The 13934-nt window shown below is 31.3% G+C and overlaps 1 protein-coding gene and 2 non-coding genes across 8 annotated transcripts in view; all 3 read right to left on the reverse strand.

The window, feature by feature from the left end:
- Trpgamma (Transient receptor potential cation channel gamma) overlaps positions 1-13934 on the reverse strand; it is a 980713-nt gene that overhangs the window by 413879 nt on the left and 552900 nt on the right. The gene's annotated exons all lie outside the window — the stretch shown is intronic.
- On the reverse strand, positions 4794-4865 carry TRNAH-GUG (transfer RNA histidin (anticodon GUG)). The gene has a single exon. It is a non-coding gene; the product is annotated as a tRNA-His (tRNA).
- On the reverse strand, positions 10710-10781 carry TRNAH-GUG (transfer RNA histidin (anticodon GUG)). The gene has a single exon. It is a non-coding gene; the product is annotated as a tRNA-His (tRNA).

Raw genomic sequence — 13934 nt, forward strand, 5'->3', positions numbered from 1 at the left:
ATAGATACATGAATATAAATGAAACAGGAATGCTAGTGAATATAAAAATTTAAAAAAATAAATAAATAAATAAAATAAAAAAATGTGAGAATTTAGAAGTATTTTTTTCCTTTTTGTAACTATAGTGTTTGTATCATTTTTAGCGCTGACGAAGCCCTGCAACGTGAGGCGAAGCGTTGGCTCAATAAAATAGTATAATTCTACTATTTGAGTTTTTTTTTTTACCGCACCCGGACCATATTCCATTCATCTATCCACACGGTCAATCAATAATCTTCCAGTATTACTTAAGATATTCGAACCAAAAGAGGATGAATTTACGGCAGAATTTAGAAGACAATACAACACTGAATTAAGGAGTCTAGACCCAGTAGATATAATTCAAGTTATAGCATTGCGGCGTATAAGATAGGTGTATAAGGTTGTAAGGCTTAGTAACGAGCGGATCCCTAAAATGTTAATAAACACTGAACCGACGGGTAAACGGCCAAGGGGTAAACCGAAACGTAGATGGGAGGATTGCCTTAAAAATGATTTAGTAGAATTGGTTTAGGGGGGGCATCACTGGAAAGATGTATGCAGAGAGCGTTTCGTGGTATCTGCATCGAACCTTCGGGTTCCTTAGGCCTTTATTATTATTATTCGCTATAAAATTAATTAATATTTTATTATCCTAGTTTATAATCATAACAGCATTTACAGTGCCCTAATAATAAAAAGTGAAATTAACTCCTGTTTCATTTATGTTTATCATTTCTGTATGTTACTTTGGCACCGACTGATAGATGTTGTCATATAGTCGAAACAAATTATATGTAATTTTCTGAATAAATAAATAAATAACGAAGAATACATAAATCAGGCTTTCGTAATTGATTGAAAGCTTAGACTGTTCATGTTTGAAGTGTTTAACAGCCCTTATCGACTGCTATTTGTTTAGATCACTGTATTGTACATTCTAGCATTATTTTAAAATCACTTTGGTTGACTAATGATTACGTTCAATTACCCATGTGTCCATCAACATGAAAGAGACACACACTCATACATTTCTAGATCGGAGGTTTCAATAGTCGAATCCCCATCATATCAAAGAACAGAAAGAGCTCAAATATCAGTCCAAACCAATAGACACAGCGATATGTAGCGACATATAGCGACGAATGTCAAAGGAAAAGCCCGACGAGCTTTTAAGTAAAACAGTCTGTGTCCAATATTGGAAGTAACAAAAAAATATTTTTGACCTAGCGTAAGTTAGATCCTCTTTCAATTCGACCGTTTGCCATTTCGACTGTTACGCCATCAAAAGCTTTGTTAAATTTGTTAAAATCTTGTCCAATTGCTACTTGAGTTAAGGAAACAATAAAAAGTATTTTAATATTTTGGGTTTTTAAATCTGATCTAAGAAGACAGTAATTTAATGGTCCCCTATACATGAATATTCACAATTTAATCGATTGTAAAAAATTGAGAATCTATGCATGCAACAGTGTATGTTAATCTTAAGTTTTACGTGTAATTTTAAAAGAAATATTATGACGATTTAAAGGGACTTAGCTAAATTTTATAGTAGTTATAATATTTATAGAGTCAAAATATACATAATAAAATAATGTCAATTTAATTATTAACTTTTTATTTTGTATTATTATTATTTTACGTGAAACTTCTTCACCGATGTTCTACAACTCAAAACCAATTTTTTACCATTTTAAAACGATATAACGTATAACATGGTTACTAGGTCTGTTAAATGGATAATGACGTCACGAAACAGACCAGCTGAGCTTGTCACCGTTTTATTTGTTGTCGTGTTAGGTTACTTACTCGTAGTTTGTGTTTTTTTTTTCTTTTGTCTTATGTTTTGGACTTTTTTTAAAAAAAATAAAATCAGTAGCAAACTTTTACACTTCTATTTTTCACTTATTTTAGGCATTTTGTAATAAATTACTGTAATCAAAACTTAGAAGTTAAGAATAACATGAAGTTTTGGAAGGAAAGGTTACTAAACTAGTTGCTCCGAAAATCCACTAGGAGCTCTTATGCATTTATCATTTAACATGACTTTAAATAGGGCTGCTCACAATGCAATACTTATAATATTTAACATGGTAAAACATTTTACATTTAACACAATATCATGTATACCCCTATTATAAGCAAAAAGCATTTGAAAACAACAAACATTTCTTATAACCTTTTTACGATAGTTCACATCTTGCCCGCTAGGAGCGCTTGGATGTTGAAGCAACACAGCTACCCAAATTATAAATATAATTTACCCATATATAGTACGGTTATTCAAAAGTTCAAATAGGTCACTTCCGAATATGCCGTCCGACACCTCCTTTGTACAAGATATAGAAGGAAAACTCGCTAGCTATGGGAATTCTATAGAATGCCGTATTAGGAATGGAAATAAATCGGAATTCGAATTCTCACACACAAGCCCCCCGCTCTCTATAGAGGGCTGTCTGGAATTTATTGGGTTGTTCCAGAGTAGGCTGTTAGCTTTGTTCCAGCAGCTCCTGGAGAAGGCAAAGCGATTGCTCTTGTACTGCTGCTAACAGTCCGATAACTGGAAGACAACACGAAATCTATTATTGGTTTCATTATACAGTATAACTTGGTTAGGTAGGTTCTGGATATGTGAAGAACCTGTACTACAGATAATTACAGAGATAACACGAAGCTTTAGAATTGAAATAGCTCTAATATTAAGGATTTTTAAACCTCTGTAAATGAGTTGTTATTTTTATTTTATTGATCTATATAACTTTCTTGTCCATTTTATTATCATATATTTCATTTTCCAAATAATGAAGAACATGGTCAGGGTTGTGGTGAAAAGAGAAACAAAAATAATAAAAACTTATTTGTTTTTTGACGTTTCGCCCCACTTTGTAGTGTTTCATCAAGGCTGTTCAAGTTAGCTTCAGCGACAAAAGTTAACTTGAACATCCTGATGAAACACCTACAAAGTGGGGCAAAACGTTGGAAAATAAATAAGTGTTAACTATTAATTTTATTTTATTCTTAGACCGCAATCCTCACTATCCTCAACATAATTTGAAATTGTACTGTCAATTATTTCATACATTTCATTATGTTAATTTAAATTGTTTTTTTTTATTATTTTAGAAATTATTTACACAACTTATTATTGTTTAAATAAAATAACTTGTATCCAATTTAAATTTCAAAACACTCATTATTGCTTTAAAAGTCCAACGTTTCGTCCAATTCGGTCATCCTCAAGGACAATCTTAGATACAAATTTACACTCACCTCAAGTTTTTGCAAGTTATTTTGCCAAAGTCACCAAATTCAGTCAACATTGCCCTATTTTGTCACACTTCATATTAATATTAAATATTTTAATAACCGTCAAGTTAATACTATTATACTTTGTTATAACAACCCAAGCAATAATTTTGGTAAAGAATTTTGATTCCTCGAAACATAATATTATAAATAAATATGAAAAGTTGAATGAAATGAATTTGATAGAGAATCTTAAAAATATAAATATTCTATAATTATATTATTTCAAATTCTTGAGACAAGGTAATTTTTTATTAAATAAATCAAAAATTCGTATCCATTTCTGTCTCAACACTTTATTTTTCACCAGTCCAACGTTTCGGCCATTCCAGCCATCTTCAAGGACATCTTCAATACAATTTCTTCCTCACATTAATTTAAAGTTTCTTTTGCAGGCTATTCTGCCCAGGTCATTTTCTTTATTATAAGTTAAAAGCCTATTTATTTAAAAGTTAAAATCATTAACATTTAATTTTCCTCTATAAGATTGTCAGCAATTAATACACCACCATATAACCTATTGATGATTTTAAATTTTAAATAAATAGGCTTTTAACTTATAATAAAGAAAATGACCTACGCAGAATAGCCTGCAAAAGAAACTTTAAATTAATGTGAGGAAGAAATTGTCCTTTGATGATTTGAAGATGTCCTTGAAGATGGCTGGAATGGCCGAAACGTTGGACTGGTGCAAAATAAAGTGTTGAGACAGAAATGGATACGAATTTTTGATTTATTTAATAAAAAATTACCTTGTCTCAAGAATTTGAAATAATATAATTATAGAATATTTATATTTTTATATACGTGTGGAAGCACAATTTTTTTCAGCAGTTGATTTTTTTATTATTATTTACCGTTTATTTTTCTAAATTCAAATGAAACCTAGCACTTAATAACATCAATAGACTTGTTTTTTTAATTGTCTATATTCTACATAATTTTTTTTTATATATTTAATATGAATAGACACATTTAATTTTTTTAAACAATAATTATAACCTAATCCTGCAGAGATTAGATTTTTTAAATATTTATTAAAATATAAGGAGATGGTCAGGGTTGTGGTCAAAAAAAGAAGAACAAATAGTTTAAAACTATTTCTTTTTTTGACCGCAACCCTGACCATCTTATATTAAAATCTTTACGGTCAACTATATATACATATATATTTATTAAAATAAAATACAAATAAAGAATCACATATCAAAATATAAATAAAACAACAAACTGTCAAACTCAAAGAAATAGTAACTGAAAATAAAATAAATTGTTGAGCATTTTCAACATGATCGAAGCACATATTGGCTTATTGTCTCTTTTGTAACAAATGGTATTGGAAAATTTGAGACAAATATAGAGACTTTTTCTTGTTTATTGTCATTTTTAAGATTAATTTGCAATAATCATTTATAAAACATAAAATTATCAAAATATGTATTACGAAATTTTTTCTTTAAAAAATGTCCTGCCGTGACCAGGATTCGAACTTGGGTTATTGCGGCCACAACGCAATGTCCTAACCACTAGACGATCACGGCTGTCCAGGAACTGAAAGAAATCTGGAGTATTGGAGATAATGGACCGCGAAGGAAGCAGAAAAACTGGTCCAAGCAGAAATTCTGTTCCCACGAATCTAAACTGTAGTGAAAGGGAAACAACACATGAAATATGAACTTACGTAAAATCTGCAGGAGGAAATAATTTTTTTTTAGAAGTTACTACAACGTCAATCCTCCTTATCAATCATCAATTTAGACGTCAGTCAAGATTCACATATCTGTCTTCAGTCTCTCAAATACGATACTGGTATGAAGCACTAGTACAGTATACTGGGGTTAGTACTGAAAAATTTAAGATGGCCTAAACGTAGACCAAGTTGCAGGCGGCCTTGATTCCTAGTCGAGTAGAGACAGTCTACGAGAAGAAGGGTTGGTATATCTCAATCTTTGACATTGACTGCATTGAGACTAATTGGATAGAAAAAATATACTCGCCGTATCTCAGGACATAGATATCTATATAAATATCTAACAAACATATCGTTTATTATTAATTTAAAACAATTTTGATCCTTTTTTTTTCCCTCTCAACTTTTATTCTTTAAATGAGGTGTAGATATTTGACCGTAGATCAATGATTGGAGATGTTTGTTGGAGGGTGCGGTCAGCAAAGAACAACATAAATAAACAAAACCATATTTATTTATTCTATGCCGACATTTCGACCTGAGTTTCAGGTCTTCATCAGGGCTATAGAACAAAAGTTAAACAAAACCATATTACTTTTGTTCTATAGCCCTGATGAAGACCTGAAACTCAGGTCGAAACGTGGGCATTAAATAAATAAATATGGTTTTGTTTATTTATGCTGTTCTTTGCTGACCGCACCCCCCAACAAACTTCTTCAATAATTTATTCTTTAAAATTCCTCCAACTCAATTTCAAATCAGATTCTAAGGGACTAAACCACCATTATTCTGAAATTTTGAGCAAAATAAATATGTAATTATTATATACAAAAAAGTTGATAAATAAATAAATGTTCAAATCCTTAAATTGTTCAAATGTATATATGAAGGAAATATACATTAGTAAAAGTATAAAGGTGAATAAATAGGTTAAAAAATAAAATAAAAAAAGGGGTATATTTATGTTTAAAAAAATAAGAATAAATTAATTATGGATTTTAAATATTTAAAAAAAAATGTTGTGTTATAAGAAAAATAATTAAAAATGAATGTTAATTAAATTATATTAAAAATGAAAATTAATGATAAAAAAATTATTGTTATATGATAAGGTGATAACAGAGTTCTAACCTGTGGAGGAATTCAGTGAGTCAGTGGAGGATGAGTGAGGGCGCTAGCTGCAGAATACCCAGTTTAAATCTTCATAACAGTCGAAGGAGTAGGCACTGCTGTCGTTTCAGATAATCACACCCTCTTATACTCGTTACAACCATATTGTTCGGTGTACACTGCAGAACTGTTCGGAATCAATCGCGCAGTTTGTAATATCCCTCTAAACTGCCCCCGCACGGTCATCTGTTCTGACTCGGAATCTGCCCTCAAATTTTTACAAGATCCATTTTCAACACATCCATTAATAATAGAGTTGAAGCAGCATTTGAAAACATTGAACAACATGGGTTGTAGGGTCTTGTTTTTATGGCTGCCAGGTCATTGTAGGATCACTGGGAATGAAAAGGCAGACTCGCAGGCCAGACTAGCTATAAAGACAGGCCAAGTCGTAACATCATCAATATGCAAAGATGTTATTTCATGGATAAAAGAAATTGGATGGCAAGAGTGGCAAGATGAATGGTTCACCATGAGAGACAACAAGTTAAGAATGGTCCAACAGACAGTGAAACGTTCAACCAGAAACTTGAATCTTCTACGGAGAGAAGATGTGGTATTAACCCGTCTTCGGATAGGCCATACTCGACTCACTCACGGTCATCTCATGAAAAAAGAAAATGCACCGACGTGTCGCTACTGTGGAAACGATCTCACCGTTAGGCACATTCTCACTGAATGTATAGCTCACGAACCACATCGGTTCTCTTCAGATTTACAGGAAATGTTGAGCGAAGATCCCACAAAAATAACAAAACTTTTTCACTTTCTAAAAATTATTAATATTTATGATCACATATAGTCTAACTAATTGTAATTGTAATTGTAAAATGTAAATTGTAATGTAATGTAACTTGTAATAGTAATAGTAATTGTAATTTTAAATTTGTAAATTGTAATGTAACTTGTAACAGTAACTGTTAATTTTTAAACTTTCTCACTTTGTAATTATATATATCTTTCTCACCTTGTAACATTGTAAATATGTCAATAGTAATGTAATAACTTTGTAAATTCAGTGTAAATGACCCTAGTGGTCGAAACACTTAAATAAATAAAACTAAACTAAAACTAAATCTTCATAAAATATACAAATATATTTCTGGTAATTTTACTCTAATTAATTTTTAATTTTAAATTTAAGATAGTTGGATTTTAAAATACTCTCGGTGTCTTAACCTTAAAGTCTGTTTCTACTCCCACTTACCTATATATGGAATATATAGCGAGAGGGAAATATTGGGATCGTGAACAAATTTCAATCCGAGTTTTCTACGGAAATACACGTTTTAAAAGTATCACAAAATGTTTGGGCCGTCTGTAGCTGAGGAAGTTGCGGCGCCTGTTTGAATCCGGCCAAGAAGGTCGATTTTTATTTCTATGGTGGCCCCAAGAAATGATAACTTGAGCCTCTACCATGGTTAGATTAGGGTGGTCCTTTGTAGACCTCCTCCCTTGTATGTCAGAAATACTAGCAAGGGAGGTATATAAAAAACATATTGCAAAATTTTCTGCTTAGAGCCTAGTTCAAATTTGAAATCCAGCTCGGGACTAAATTTACATATTTAGGGTAGATTTGTGCCTGTGTAACTAGATCGATTAATCAAAATTAAATTAAGTAATTAAAATCGATTTAACACTTTTTTTTTGAAAAACAGGTCAAATGATTTTTATTAAACTCCGTGTATAAATTTAAAATTAACCGATATTTAATATCTTCTAAGTTTTATTCACATTGAAATATTCTGGCACGACTAAAATGCCTTAACTTCATAAAAAATACTCTTCTGAACCTGTAGCTCGGAGCCAGACTAACCTAAGTTATCCTTAGGTACTAACCTAAATCTTAACCATAAGTTAGGTTCTTACAACCCTTAGAAAATCGAAAAAGCTATTTATCAACGGTCTTTAGTTGCTATAGCATAATGTAGAATCAAATTCCACATACGTTTGAACTTAGTTGCTATGGTTCCAAAGTATAGAAATTAACCTTTATTTATTTTTTTTTTGCAGTTTAAGACTGCATCTCTTATTCTCGGTCCTAATAAAAAAATAATTAATATGAAATATGAAACAATTTAATGATTAACTATAGGAGAAAATGGTTTTAACCCGATCGGCGAAGACATGTTCTTAAAGACTGGGAAATCGGAAACAGTCGATTATATTTTTTTTTTTTTTACTATTAAAACCACCTAATAGTAAATTTTGCGGGGTGAAGGTAGTAAAGTGGTAAGGCGCTTGTCTGCCAACGCATAGATTTCGAGTCCCCGGTCCTATTCGGGACTTTTTCGAGCTAAAAAGCTCGAGATTAAATATTTCTGGTTTATCACCGTATTATTTCCTAATTAAAAATTTTAGTTTTCGATTAAATATTTATTTCTTTAAATATTACGAATATTGTGTAATTGAATCGCCCTGATGCAAAATTTCATAAATAAAAAAAAAAGTTTTTGAGATTTTTTTTTTTTATTCTACCCTTACACATACTAATGAAAAAATAACAATACAAATTTCTAAAGACTTGAAAATCCTAAAATGCTGGAAAACTCTGCCACCTTGCAGACTATAGTATATCCGATTGTGTGTATTCGATTTGCCCCTGATCAAAACTCGTCAAAGTCAATTTCTTTTCTCTCATTATTTTCATTTTATCAACCTCCTATCGATATTTGTCAAATATTTGGTGTTTTTTTTTTAAATATATGATGAACTTACACTTGAATTAAACTGATACATATATTACAAAACTCAATAAATCCTTGCATTACTGCTGAACTCAATAAACTTAAAAGTAATATTGTATTAAACAAATTTTACTGATAAAATTGGATTCAAAACAAAACTTTTTAATAAAAAGACGAAACAGACATGCAATGAGTTCAAAAAATAAATTCTAAAAAAAAATAATAATAAATTTGTTCCTCTACTGTACTATCACAATTTATTTTTCGCTTATTTTCTTAATTAAAAAAATTACACCAAATATGGCCCGACCAGATGACAACATCTATCGAACGGTGCCAAAATAATACTTTAAAATGATAGACATAAGTGGAATGTAAAAATAAGAAATTACTTTATATATAATTTTTTCAATTTCTTGAGACTGGTATTTATTTATTAAATAAATCAAATGGTAACCTTGTTAAGTCACAATACTCTTCAACAGTCCAACGTTTCGGCCTATTCGGGGACATCCGACAAGGACAATCTTAAATATAAATTCTCACCTCTCAACAAAATTTAAAAATGTTTTGCAGGCTTTTTTGCCCAGATCATTAATTGCAAGTCAAAAAGACCCTATTTTTTCAAAACTTATCATATCATAGGAACAACTATTATATGATAGTTAATAGTGTAGGTTGATCTAAAATTAAAAGTTTTAAAAATTAATGAAGTTTTGAAAAAAATAAGGTGTTTTTGACTTGTAATTAATGACCTGGACTAAATAGCCTGCAAAAAAATTTTAAATTTTTATGTGAGGCGAGAATTTATATTTAAAAATGTCCTTGAGAATGGCCGAATAGGCCGAAATGTTGGACTGTTGAAGAGTATTGTGACTTAAAGAGGTTACCATTTGATTTATTTAATACGTAAATATTACAGTTTGACTATTAGGGAGTTGTGGAGGCTATACAATTTTTAAGATAGATTAGTGCAATATGAATTGGGCTAAAGTTTTACAACTAATAATTTAAATAACAACTATTAAAATGAAAATAAAGTAAAAAATAATAATTAAAGAAGAAATAATAATAATAAAAATAACTGAAAGCATTTTGATGTGAATAGTCTAGAGCAACGGTTGTACAAAAAGGTGATTTGAGCAGAACCAATCTCGGCCCCCAGATTTTTACTAATTATGGGTATCCATTTTATGAGGCTTAGGTTGACCCACTGGGATGACTCACGGTTACTGTGAAAAAGAAAATAATTATCTCCCACAGCCAGATTCGAATCCAGGTCTATGAAATTTTTAACACAGTGCCTTACCTGTGAGCTACCTCCTTCCAAAAAATAGACTCTACGAAAGTTAATTTATTAAAAAAAAAAATGAATAGCGCTTCAGAAGTTTGAAACTGATGGACTTAATTTATAAAAAGTAATATTTTGATGAATTTTCAATTTTTTTTTAATGTTATGTTTTGATCGTAAGTTTTTTTATTTATTACAAAAGAAATTTTTTGTACTAATATATATCAAATGATTTTAGAAAATCGTAAGTAATAATCCTAAGAAACTTACTAAACGTGGTAAAATTAAAATCTTTATCGAATGTTAGTAAGCAAACATTAATCAATATCTACAGGTCAAAAAATAAATTTAAGAACTTCAAAGCCAAGTTTGAAATGTATAAATTTTATATTTATAAAATAAATGATTTTTTATTTGTTCAAAATATAATTAAAATTTGAAAAATAAAAATGATTACCTATATACATTACAGTATGAATATTTTGTATTATTTTAATTTGATATTTAAAATTTTTATTATTTTTTTTTCAATTTTATAAAAAATTCCTGCCGTGACCAGGATTCGAACCTGGGTTATTGCGGCCACAACGCAATGTCCTAACCACTAGACGATCACGGCTCTACAAGAACTAGAAGAATTCTGGAGTACAAAAGATAATAAACCGTGGAGGAGGCAGAAAAACTGGCAAGAATGGCACCTAACAAAAGAGAAGATTTCACTAAGTACTTTCTCAAACTTTCGATTTTAGAATATTTGATTTATTAATTTATACATCTATTGGAGACGAAAATACATAATTATTTTTTAATTTATCAAATCCCAATTATATTTTTTTAGTTTTTAATTAACATTTTGTTATTTCGCACAATAGTCAGCTATCTCCTTAACGAATGTATTGAAATTAACTGCTTAGAATTCTGTTTTATCTTTGTATCTCCATCAGGTTGACGGACAAGCTTCTACTTCAGAATTCTCACGCCCCACTTCGCTATGCGCTGACAGCCTTCTGTCAACTCAGAGTTCTAGTTCTACGGGTTTTGGAGATGAATATCACATAGCCACCATTTTTTTTTTGTGTGTGTTTTTTTCAAAAGTTAAATTTTGATTTTATACATCAAATGAAAATCAAAACCTTCCTTTATTTTGACTATAAACTACGCTTTGCACAAAACCGTACTTTATAATTTGTAACTATTAAATTAACCTAAAATGAATATTAAAATTACAAATGATTTACTTCGGCCACCCCCTACAACCCGTAACTTGGACAATAGATTTTCCATTCAGTTAACCATGTTTTATTTTCATTATATACAGGCAGTCCCCTACATCCCAACAGCTAATTAAAAGTTAAGTGCGCCTGGCCTTCAGTAGAAGGCGTACTTCATACACAGGATTTTGTGAAGAAATTAAGTCAGAAAATGTGTTTTTGAATTGAAAACCATTTTTGAAAATTTATCATTTAAGGACGTTGCCCAAAAATCTGAACAAATGAAATTCTATTGCAGATTAGTCTTTCGTGGACTAATATACTACACATAATAATGATATGATATGATACGTAACATTTCTCGTTTAGTTTCTTCGCCATCAGTCTCCTGGTGTACCTCAGGGTTGTATCCTTGGTCCTATCCTTTATACAGTTTTCACAGCTGACATCCCAACCCATCCTAACACTATCCTCATCATGTATGCCGATGACACATGTCTATTGTCAGTGAACAATGGCCCTTACATTGTATCCCAAACCCTCCAATTCCACATCACCAACCTTCAAGCATGATGCCAAAACTGGAGGATTAAAATAAATTCCAATAAATCCCACCAAATCACATTTACTCTTCGTCGTAAACCCATGACTTCTTGCCCTACAGTATCCTTTAATAATACCCCACTTATTCCTGTCGAACAGATCCGTTACTTAGGAGTACATCTGGACAAACGACTGAAATGAAATCCTCATACAAGACTGAAAATACTGGAAACTGCACGTCGATTTCGACTATTACAGCACTTACTAGACAAATGGTCCAAACTCCAATTCATTACAAAAGACTGATTTACATGACTATTATAAGGCCTATCTGGACATACGGAGTTGAGCTTTGGGGCTCCACTAAACCATCAAATTCCTCCCGAATCCAATTCTTACAGTCCAAAATCCTTCGTAAAATCCTTAATGCTCCTTACTTTGTCACAAATCATATCATCCATCAGGACCTTAATGATTTATATGTTGCCGATTTGGCCAGAACCAGATACCATTCCATCCATGATAAATTTCTCAACCACCCAAAGCCACTTGTTTCTAACCTGGCTTCTCCTTCATTACCTAATAATCCTCCTAGCCGTCTGAAAAGAAGATGGCCTCGAGATCTTCACCTATAAAAATGTTATTGGAGTTCTATCAATGGGTAGATTCTCCCCATGTTTGTATCATGTCACTATATCACCTACAGCAAATTTACTTATTTTATATATCTATATACAGTTGTAAATAACAATAAATAAAAATTAAATTAGTTTCTTGGCTATCTGTCGTGAAACATGAGATCTGGAGTTATATATAGGTCCCTTTCGATTAACGAATTGGTCTTTCGTCCATATTTAACCTCGAGAAGACTCGTATTCTTGCCTAGTAAGCAGTGAAACGCATGTCTCATAACTCTTCAGCGGCTACTGCTTATTATGTTCATGAGGTACCTAAAGATCAATCTTTCTTACTTTACCAATGGGTTTTAAGTGCCGTGTAACTATCGACACACTTGTATTCAGTCGTGCTGCTGCAGTTAAAATCCTTTAACTGTTTGGTAAAGTTTTTCTTCTATAAGTAAGCATAAGTTTATCGTCATAAATTGCAGAAAAAGGACTTTCTCTGGATCGGTTACCCAAATCTGTGTCACTTGCCGAACATTTTCAAACCACTCACGGAACGCAATGGTTCGTTCTAACACAAATTCCCGAGCGGGATGTGTCTTGCAGCTTGGACTGCCGAGCGTCCAAGGTCAAACTCATGATAAAACATAAACAGAAATTCCATACTAAAACCAGAAACTACTGTTCTTATATTTAAAACAATTCTCAGGCCACTGCTGATGTACGGCTGTGCAGTCTGTGGAGTGGCATTCTTTACGAAAAGGAGAAAAGTACAATATTTTCAAAATAAAGTCCTAAGAATCGTAGTTAATGCTCCTTGGTTCATAAGAGATAGCCAATTGCATCGCGAATTACATATGAAGTCAATAGAGGATTACATCAAAAAACAGTTCATGAAGTTTCACTCCCAGTTGCCGACAGTTAAAGGTGCAGTGACCTACAACCTGGGAAACCCAACCTCAACCCGAAGACTGAAGCCCAGACTGCTTCAGGACATTCTTTTATAAATTTTAATAAATATAAAATTAATTCCTAGTCACACTATCTTTATTTTACTTTTTATTATTACTCATTTTATTTATTCATTATTATTATTTTCTTCTCTCGTTCCTTTGTCAAATCAACTTGTTTCTTTTTACTATTAGAGGGCAACTGTTTGTTTTATTTAAGCGTACCAATATCATTATTTTTTGTTATTAATTTTACTTTCCATTACTAAGCATTATTCTTATCTACTTATTTATTCTTCTTTTTTTAATAACATTGTTTATAGTTAGGGGTGTCTTTTGTAGGTGACTTTAACCCCCCATAATTAACTATTAAAAAATATATATAAATATATATCAACCATGTAAGGGCCCACCAGACCGATTCAATTTTTTTTTAATGTTATGT

The sequence above is a fragment of the Halyomorpha halys genome, unplaced genomic scaffold (assembly GCF_000696795.3).
Source record: "Halyomorpha halys isolate HHAL.00 unplaced genomic scaffold, Hhal_1.1 Scaffold3.1, whole genome shotgun sequence".
Classification (NCBI taxonomy): Eukaryota; Metazoa; Arthropoda; class Insecta; order Hemiptera; family Pentatomidae; genus Halyomorpha; species Halyomorpha halys.